The sequence below is a fragment of the Lissotriton vulgaris genome, chromosome 1_2, assembly GCF_964263255.1.
Source record: "Lissotriton vulgaris chromosome 1_2, aLisVul1.2, whole genome shotgun sequence".
Classification (NCBI taxonomy): domain Eukaryota; kingdom Metazoa; phylum Chordata; class Amphibia; order Caudata; family Salamandridae; genus Lissotriton; species Lissotriton vulgaris.
This window is the reverse complement of record NC_141686.1, coordinates 296,863,208-296,873,947: the sequence shown is the minus strand read 5'-3', so window position 1 is coordinate 296,873,947 and position 10,740 is coordinate 296,863,208. Positions and strand designations below refer to the sequence as shown.

Below are 10,740 nucleotides of genomic sequence, written 5' to 3'. Positions count from 1 at the left end.
AATAATGACCAGGTTCAATTTAAAAGGATCGGCGGGTTAACAAAAATGTTACTGGAGTTACATAAGATAATATGGCATGGTGTTTAAATACAGTCACCTGACATCTCTCGGCTGCACAGGCGTTGCAAACATGCAGAAAGTCGAGAGACGAGAGAGTTTGATGTTTCCAGTGGGATGCAGTGCCAAGAAAGTTTCGAGCAGGTGCCTGCTTTTGTGCAGGATAGTAACAAGGAGGAGTTACACAGCAGGGAGGGGGGGCTATTACAGAGGGCAAAGAGGCATTTTTGCAGCATGCCTCTGAGCCTGTTGGTCAGGGGGCATGAGTTGTTTCCAGAGATTCGACAGACAGCCACATGGAATACACATGTGTAATTTCACTACGGGTCTTAGATACGAGATGTGAGTTCAAGAGCTTGATGGAACAACTGATTAGACGCCACTTGATAATCTAGATTTTCGGAAGCCATAAAGGGGTATTCGATACGGGCCAGGCAGGAAGTTTCAACCACAACTAAAGAGATATGAGCTGTTCAATTCTCTGCCTGCGTGGAGTCCGCGCCTGCGCTGAGCGTTCCATTGAGCGGGCGGGGCCGTGACGGAACCGCTCCGTCACAAGCACAGGGCGCCCGAGGCTCGTGACGGAGTGATTTCGTCACGAGCATGGGAGCGCCGCTCGGACCCTCCTCCCTCCTAGCACTGCGGCGGAATTGCCGCCGCAGTGAAGGGGTTAATTTGCTACCCTATTATTAGTATTATACATATATACCCTGCGATTTAGTTGTACAAAATAACACTTTACATAAGTACTTCTCAGTACAATTCTATAATATGCTTAATAAATGTGTTTAAACTTCCACACACGATAATGTAAAGCATAACTAAAAACGTATAAGGTCCCAAAGGCGAGACCTATTGGCTATGCCAATGCTTGTGTTACTGGGGGCCGGTTTTGCAGTAGTGCTGCAACATCGGCCCCTTGTAAGAAAAGCACAGCAGCAGTGGGCTGCAGAATGCAGGACACATAGAAAGAGGAAAAAGCGAGGAGAAATAAAGATATTTCTCCTAGCTACGCCTGCTCTGGGGAGGCGTAAGGTTTTGCTGCTGCCCCAGGTTTAGGTGATTTTGTAAATCTGGGGCAGCGTCGGAATCCATGGGTGTTGCGTGGGATCACCCGCCGCAACGCTCATGGAACGCCTCCTTGACACAAAGTGAGGCAGCACAGCTTTCTGCTCCGCCTTGCCTCACTCCATATCTTTGAGGTCACTCAAAGTCACGGCTTTGCGTCACCTCATAGATAATATTGAGGCGTGAGCTAGCAGAGCATCAAAAAAAGTGACGCGCCGGCATCACAGGACTCTTGTAAATTTGGCCCTGTGTTTTTTCTGTTGTGCTAGTTAAATGGATCAACTGAAGCTAAAGCAGGACTACAGCTCCCAGAATGCACCGGGTTGCTAAACATAAACCCAGGACTGGAGTTTTGACTCTTTGGAGACTTGGTAACCTACTCACACTGCTAGATAATGAGAATCAGGAACACAAGGAGTGGACCAGTCGCTAAAACCCAACCCTCAAGTTTTTGGAATTAATTGGGTGTAACAAATAGCTCCTATTACACATTTTGCCCATGAGATGGGGAACAGCATGAGGATTTTGGGGTTTACTACATCAAAATCTGCATGTCCCCCTATTCATTGGTCCTTTGTCGCCCCTTAAAATATAAAACTACAAGAGTGCTGTTGGTTAAGCAGGCACCCACTCCGTGTCACACTGAGGGGAGCCGCTTGAAGTTAGGTGGCGTCACGTGAGCCCACTGTGCAGTAGTAGTGCCAGTCTGCCAGAGGAGTGACGTGAGAGGTTTCAAGCTGCCCCGTGCAGGGTGCAGGCAGGAGACACTGCCTTGTCTCAATCTCAAACAAATGCCTCCTTTTAGGCCTGTATGAATACTGGGAGAAAAGGAAAACTGCAAGCCCCAGAATGCAAAGGTGCAAACCCCCACACAGGCCAGGGCAAGTGAAAATGCACCTGAGATGGGACACCTGAGATCCGCGGAGCCCGGGCTCGCCTCCTCCTCGTTCCCTCCACCTCCCCCGCCCTTCTCTCCAGCGCCCTCCACCTCCCACTGCCTCACGCTCACGTGATGCTCTGGAGCAAGTGAGGAAATGCCGAGGCCAGGAGACAGGAAGTGAAAGAGGCAAATAAAGCAAGAACTTACGAGCTGACACAAACAGAAACCGAGGAGGCTGCACCCGGAGAGCAGGGGGCTGCACCCTCTGGGAACCACCCGGCCCGCACTACCCCAGGCTCCAGAGCCGCAGAACACCAGGTGAGCAGAGAGAAAGCGCCAAGGGTGGTGGCCAGCCAATGAAGCGCTATCGCATTCTGTAAACACTAGCGCCTCGTGGGGATGGGGCGAGGGGACAGCACTCCGGCGCTGCCGCTTGTGCACAGCGCCATAGAGAGGCTGCACTGGGCTGGGAATCAGACAGCAGAGCTATCGCTCACTGGTGAGATTCCCACGGAGCAGAGCTATCCCTCAATGTGTGCAGAGAGAGGGACGTGAGAGTGGTGAACAGACAGCAGAGCTATCGCTCCCTCTGCACAGCACCGGCGAGAAACCGCACTGAAAAGTGAAGCGAGTGAGCCGGTGACAGTACCGTCGCACCGCGCCTGAGAGGACGATTAGTAGATAGCGGAGCTATCGCTCAACTTAATCAGTTAAAGAGACAAACAGCGCTATAGTTGGGGTGACCAGGCGTCCCGGCTTTGCCCAGACGATCTAGGGTGACCAACTGGCATTGGTGCAAATTCAGGAAGGTGAGTGTAAAAATTCAGGACAAAGGGTCAAAATTCAGGACACAAATTCAGAACAGGAGGACAAAACTTCAGGACAATCGGATACGTTTTACAGACACATCAAAGGTCGTGCATTAGTATAGAAGTTAGCCCAGCCATATCCAAACATATTCAACTATTTGCAAACCTATCCATCATGTATCCTTCCATCTATCATTTCTCTCCTCCATCCCTTCATTCATCCTTTCACCCATCCATCCTCCTTTTCACCCTATCCACCCGTACACTCATCCATCCACTCTTCTACCCATCCATTCACTCACTCATCCATCCAGCCATTTACCCATTTACCCATCCTTTCACATACGCATCCATCCACCCAGTCACTCATCCTTCCACCCTTTCAGTCATCCATCCATTCTCCCTTTCTCACTCCATCGACCCTTTCACTTAGCAATCCTTCCTTCCATCCATCTACTCATCCACTCATGAATCCATCCATTGACCCTGTCACTCATCCATCCTTTCTCTCAGCCATTTATCCTTTCACTCCTTCACTCATCTATTCATCCTTTTGTCCATCTACCCTCCCTTACACTCACTCATCCATCCTTACATCCACCCTTTCACTCATCCGTCCATCCATTCACCCTTGCACTTAACAATTCATCAATCCATCCATCATTTCACTCATCCATCCATCCTCCCACTCACTCATCATCCACCTTTTCATCATCCATCCTTTCACTCATCCATCCACCCTTTTACCCATCCAGCTACCCTTCCACTCATACATCCAACTATTTACCTTTTCACTCTTCCATCCTTCCACTCACTCCATCCATCCTCTCTATCCATCTATTCAATCTTTCATTCATCCATTCACCCGTTCACTAATTCATCCAGCCATCCACCCATCCTTTGGCTTACTCACTCGCCCACCTTTTCATATTAATTTTGAGCTGAGCCTTTTTGAGAAGAGGCCCATCAAGAACTTCACCCTCGCTGCAGGGGCCGTTCCAGGACTGGGAAAGGAGCCACCACAGGGGGGGACAGGAGCCACCACAGGGGGGGACAGGAGCCACCACAGGGGGGACAGGAGCCATTACTGGGGTAGCAGGAGCCATCACAGGAGGGGAAACAGGATCCACCAGGGTGGGCATGCAGTATTCTTGTATCATCTTGGTCTCTTCCAGGGTGGGGTGGGGCTCCTCACCCCCTCCTGGACAAGACAAGGAGAAGACAGGCTCTCTTTCCAAAATGTTAGTTTTGCCTCCCCCCCCCCCGCCCCCCCCCCCCCACTGTGATGTACAGTATTTAAAGGAGATACTCCAAGAGAACTGATTGTCCTCCATACTTTGTTAATCGGTGTGGGTTCGATTGTGCCATTTCTTTATTTTATTACAATATAGACTGCATGTTTGAAGAATCGAGGTTTGTTTACAATTTAGTGACAGTAATTAAGCTCTGTGAAGAGAACCACATGCTGCCTCGGCCGGTTCTATGATGTTTGGGGCTCTGGGCAGAAAGGGAATGTGAGGCCCCTCTAAATTGCAGAGACATGAGGCATTCAGGGCTGTTTGCATCGGAATAGATGCCCCTGCTCCTGAAGCTGCAGCCCCTCCCTCTCAGGCACCTCTTAACAGCACATCAAGGGCTGGAGGTGTGAGGGTTGCCACCCTGCTGTGCCTCTCCAATGCTGCTGGGTATCTGAGCTTTGGTACTGCATCGGAGTCAAGAAGGGAGGTGGGTGGAAGCTGCGCCGGCTTAAGGGTGGTGCGACCGGTGCCCGCTTAAAATTACAGACAAATGGCGTCCGTTAAAGAATCCTTCACGGACAACGGACAGACGCCTGAAATTACGGACTGTCCGTGAAATTTAGACGGTTGGTCACCCTAAGACGGTCCCGGTTTGTCACCAGCTGTCCCTGCAGATTTCAGGAAATGTAGCTCCTATCCTGGTTTTTTTACAGAGGGTCGACTGAAAACGGTGGGAGGGGCTTTTTGATGTTTTACAAAGTAGGGATCGTTATCAGAAATTTCAAGAAAGCAATTGAATTAACAGACAAGCTGCTGGGTTTAAAAAATGCATTTTATGTATATTCTAACCGACTGTTCTGTAATTTTCTGCTGAGGAGCGCTTCATTCTGTCCGCTCGCTTTAAGTGAAATTGTAGTCCTTCTATTTTCGTTTATTGTCCCAGTTTTTAGCTTTAAAATTCTGGTCACCCTAACTATAGTATGTACATGGATCAGACAGCAGGGCTGTCTCTCCTGGGTACAGGGGCGCACGAGAGAGTGAGGGGCACGGTGACCAGCGAACAGATTAGGGAGGCATCTGGGGCGACCCCTCGGAACAGACTTATTATTTATTTTATTTTATTTTAAATGTTTTATATAGCGCTGGCTTGACCCGTAGGTATCAGAGCGCTTTACATACTCACTGTAAAAAAAAACAGAAGGAAATTCCATTACATAGTAGGCAGGCAGTAAGGAAGCAAACCAGCAGATAAAAAAAATACAGCATGAAAAATAAGTAAACAGTGCATCGGAGGGGGAGAGAACAATAAAAAGAAAAAGGTGGTTAACACAGTCCGGTCAACAACTATCCTTGAATGTCAAGAGAGAGAGGAGTCCTCTCGGATATTGAAGTCTAGGTTAGTTGACGTTGGTCAGGAAAGTATTTGTTAAGGAGATGGAGGTTCAGGTCCCTTTTGAAACAGGAGAAGGAGGGGTTGCATCTGAGGACTCCCAGGAGAGCGTTCCATATCCTGGGAGCGTTGCCAGAAAACAATCGTTATTGTGTGAGCTTTTGGAGTCCCTGTATGGATAGCGTTCTCGTAATCGATTTTAGAGAGAACCATGAATTGGACTACTGTCTTGAGGTCATCATGAGGAAGAAAAGGTTTCAATTTCTTGAGGTGTTTTAGAGAGATAAGAGCACTTTTTGCAGAGTTTTTAGGTCTCGCCTGTCGATGCGCATCGAGCAAGCGAGACTATGGGGGCTTATCCACTCTTTGTCCAACTTGCAAGGAATCGTGGCGATTCCTTGCAGTGTCTGTGACTTTTAAGCTCAATGCGCATGCGCATTGAGCTTAAAAGCGCGTGCACATCAGTTCCCTCAGCCACTCCAGGCCCCTGCTGCTTTCACACCTCCCCGCTCCGCCCCCTCCCCTGCCCGCCGTGTCGCATTTCTCCTCCCCCCTCCCCTTATCTGCCTTCCCTCCGTCTGTTCCCTCTCCCCGCTCCGCCCCCTCCCCTGCCCCCTCCCCTTCTCTCTCTTCCCTCTGTCTTGCTTCTCCAGCACACCCGGCCTCACTTCTCCTCCCCCTAATTACACTTCTTTCACTGCCGCCAGGCTGCTGTCACTTAATCTCCCCACTGCCCCACCCCCATTAGTGTCCTAACTACACTTCCAAGTCTCGCTACCTCGCCGCCTCCTCTCTATCCCTCTTTCTCCGTTCTTTTCCCATCTCTCCGTCCTCCCCTCTCCTTTTCTCAATATTCTTCTTTTCATACTTGTTTTTGCAGTAATCTGGTACATCTTTTGATTTTCGGCACTATCTCGACTCGTGTAGCTCGTGTTCCTCTGCCCATTTGTGCTTCCAGTATATTCCGTCATAGCCTACTCTCCTGTTCGAGCTTGCTTTAGGAAATTCCTGTTGCTTCCAAACGGATCACAAGATGTTTTATCCAGGTTAGAGCTGTGCTGGAGACCTTCGCTCACAGCAGATTGCGGTTACCAGACCCTCGCCTCGACTGCAAGATGTCTCTGCAGAAGAGAAATGTAACTGCGAACACGAGTCTGTCTGTTGCAGACAGTCCTGCAAGATACCGCCAGGCTGGATTACTTGCCATCATAGTCCATTCCTAGGGACACAGTTACTCTGTTTACTAACTTCTCCCTTTTATTCCGCGATGTAAAGCTTTGAAACTCTCCATAGTTTCCTTCAAGAGATAACTGTACACACAACTGTGGAAGCTATGGGTGTCGTCAGCTCTCAGTGCTCGCCAGAGTATCTCATTCCGGTATTTTCAGATAACAGAGCTTCCCCGTCGCTGGGCAGTCTGAGCAAGAAGCTCTCTGCGGTTCGGCCATGCAGATGTATATTGCCACATACATTGAGGTCCGATGCTCCCATGCTCCTTCTAGGTGTCTCTGGTACAGGATCCGCTCCTGACTGCGGGGATGCTTTTCAGTGCCTCGAAGTATACTTTGAACAGTGGCCTTCATGCAGGTTATTGTGCTCCGCCTCCCCCTGGCTCCTATCCAGGCAGAGAAGCAGACAGGCCCACCTTCAGCCAATTCTACTACTTGGTGATAGCACGCACAGTGGCCTGCTGGCTGTTGTTGCCCCTTATCTTGAAGTGTCCCTGTTGTCTTTGTACTGTTGCAGCAAAGAGTACACGCAACCAGAAGATGCAGTCTAACCCGCCCCCATAATCTCTGTCTCCTACTGCGAAAACTCTCTAAGTAAGAGTTTTTTTTCATTACCTTTTGCTTACATAAAAGCCTGTTTGGCTCAGACACTTCGTGCAGTTAATTACATCATCAGCACCGATGTCAATGTGTTCTGTCGGGATTCCTAATTTAAAAAAAGTTGAAATGACGCAGCGTCTTTCCTCAAAATTAATTTGGAGCTAGCACTTGCAGGTGGGGGTAAAATGTTAGCACTCCGCAGCTTACAATAAACAGTACGTCCTGCTTCTCCGCTAAACTCCCTCACCCTCAACCCCTCACCCTCAACCCCTCACCCTCAACCCCTCACCCTCACTCACCCTCACTCACCCTCACTCACCCTCACTCACCCTCACTCACCCTCACTCACCCTCACCCTCACCCTCACTCACCCTCACCCTCACCCACCCTCAACCCCTCACCCTCACCCTCAACCCCTCACCCTCACCCTCAGTCACCCTCACCCTCAGTCACCCTCAACCCCTCACCCTCACTCACCCTCACCCTCACCCACCCTCACTCACCCCCTCACTCACCCCCTCACTCACCCCCTCACTCACCCCCTCACTCACCCTCACTCACCCTCACTCACCCTCACTCACCCTCACTCACCCTCACTCACCCTCACTCACCCTCACTCACCCTCACTCACCCTCACTCACCCTCAACCCCTCACCCTCACCCTCACTCAGCGCAACCACAGCATCTTCACTAAATATATTTAATAAACTTTAAGCTATTGGCATTATAAAATAAAATCCATTTTATTTACGTATTAATTATTAAAAAAAATTTTTAAGCCATTGATTTTTTTTATATCAATACATATAAGTCACATATAAGTCCCGTTAATACAAAACATGTTGCTTTACAAATGCTAGACGTGTCACATTTACAAAAATTATAACTATTGGCTTTGTAAAGAAGAAAGCTATTAATTTAGCTATTTAGAAAAAACAACACATAAATAACACCTATAGCTCAAACTTTACTACTGCGAGACCTATTGCATTTCCAATGCTTGTTGTTGTGGGCCTCCATTGATAAGTTATTGTCAAGGGTGATGCCTATAGACTTAAGTGAGTCGGATAGGATGAGGGGGCAGTTTTGGGCCACCAGATTCTTGAGCCACTCTTGGATTGGACGATGGTTGCTTTTTGGAAACAATAGGATTAGTTCAGTTTTATCTGGGTTGAGCTTTAAGTGGTTAACATAGAACCAAGTTTGGATCTCCGTTAGAATGGCATTGAGGTGTTGGATGTCGCTGGAGCGTGAAGCGTGAAGGTGGTAATTCACTCCAGCTTTTTTCTAGATAATTGTGAGGGGCTCCATGAAGAGACTTAAGAGGGACGGGGAGAGGATCGATCCTTGCGGGACCCCAAGTATGACTTTTGTTGGCTTCGAGAGACGGAAGTTGATTTTACTTTGTTGCGAGCGGTGTTGAAAGAAAGAGGTGAACAATTTTAGTACTGTGCCATTGATGCCGGAGCGCTTCGACAAGGTCTCCAGAAGAGCTGGATGATTTACTGTGTCGAATGCCGCAGATGGGTCAATAAGGATGAGTAGGCAGGCATCACCTTCATCTAAAGCCTTGTGAATGTCGTCAGACGTTGAGCATAGCTGTTTCTGTGCTACAGCCTTTCCTGAATCCTGATTGAAAGGTGTCGAGGAGGTTGAACTCATCAATGTGTTTGTTGAGTTGGTGGAGAACGCATTTCTCCAGTGTTTTTGCAAAGAATGGGAGGTTAGAGATCGGTCTGAGGACTGCATGTAGTCCCACCAGAGGGGTGGCACAGCAGACCCAGAACACAGCCCACCCAGGGGAGTGGCACAGAATCAGACACAGCCCACCCAGAGGGTGGCACAGAATCCGAAACAACACACAGCCCACCCAGAGGGGTGTCGTAGAATCAGAAACAACACACAGCCCAACCAGAGGGGTGTCGTAGAATCAGAAACAGCGCACAGCCCACCCAGAGGGATGTCGTAGAATCAGAAACAACACACAGCCCACCCAGAGGGGTGTCGTAGAATCAGAAACACACAGCCCACCCAGAGGGGTGTCGTAGAATCAGAAACACACAGCCCACCCAGAGGGGTGTCATAGAATCAGAAACAACACACAGCCCACCCAGAGGGATGTCGTAGAATCAGAAACAACACACAGCCCACCCAGAGGGATGTCGTAGAATCAGAAACAACACACAGCCCACCCAGAGGGGTGTCGTAGAATCAGAAACAACACACAGCCCACCCAGAGGGATGTCGTAGAATCAGAAACAACACACAGCCCACCCAGAGGGATGTCGTAGAATCAGAAACAACACACAGCCCACCCAGAGGGGTGTCGTAGAATCAGAAACACACAGCCCACCCAGAGGGGTGTCATAGAATCAGAAACAACACACAGCCCACCCAGAGGGGTGTTGTAAAATCAGAAACAACACACCGCCCACCCAGAGGGGTGTCGTAGAATCAGAGACAGCACAGAGTTCACCCAGAGGGGTGTCGTAGAATCAGAAACAACACACAGCCCACCCAGAGGGGTGTCGTAGAGTCAGAAACAACACTCAGCCCACCCAGAGGGGTGTCGTAGAATCAGAGACAACACACAGCCCACCCAGAGGGGTGTCGTAGAATCAGAAACAACACACAGCCCACCCAGAGGGGTGTCATAGAATCAGAAACAACACACAGCCCACCCAGAGGGGTGTCGTAGAATCAGAGACAACACACAGCCCACCCAGAGGGGTGTCATAGAATCAGAAACAACACACAGCCCACCCAGAGGGGTGTCGTAGAATCAGAAACACACACACAGCCCATCCCGAGGGGTGTCATAGAATCAGAAACAACACACAGCCCACCCAGAGGGGTGTCGTAGAATCAGAAACAACACACAGCCCACCCAGAGGGGTGTCGTAGAATCCGAAACAACACACAGCCCACCCAGAGGGGTGTCATAGAATCAGAAACAACACACAGCCCACCCAGAGGGGTGTCGTAGAATCAGAGACAGCACAGCCCACCCAGAGGGGTGTCGTAGAATCAGAAACAGCACACAGCCCACCCAGAGGGGTGTCATAGAATCAGAAACAACACACAGCCCACCCAGAGGGGTGTCGTAGAATCAGAAACACACAGCCCACCCAGAGGGGTGTCATAGAATCAGAAACACACAGCCCACCCAGAGGGGTTGTCACTGTCACAGAACGAGAGACAGCACAGAGTCCACCCGAGGGGGTGTCACAGGACGAGAGACAGCACAGAGTCCACCCAAGGGGGTGTCACAGGACGAGAGACAGCACAGAGTCCACCGAGGGGGTGTCACAGGACGAGAGACAGTACAGAGTCCACCCGAGGGGGTGTCACAGAACGAGAGACAGCACAGAGTCCATCCGAGGGGGTGTCACAGGACGAGAGACAGCACAGAGTCCACCCGAGGGGGTGTCACTGTCACAGAACGAGAGACAGCACAGAGTCCACCCGA

General features: G+C 49.9%; 1 protein-coding gene across 2 annotated transcripts in view; it reads left to right on the top strand.

Moving 5' to 3' along the window:
* The first annotated feature begins 2,004 nt into the window (after positions 1-2,004).
* Positions 2,005-10,740, top strand: part of TCIRG1 (T cell immune regulator 1, ATPase H+ transporting V0 subunit a3) — a 151,071-nt gene continuing 142,335 nt past the window's right edge. The window contains exon 1 of one of the 2 annotated variants that reach the window (XM_086953278.1): positions 2,005-2,323. The gene's annotated coding sequence lies outside the window, so the exon portion shown is untranslated. The remainder of the gene's footprint in view (positions 2,324-10,740) is intronic. The other variant, XM_086953279.1, reaches the window with a different exon arrangement.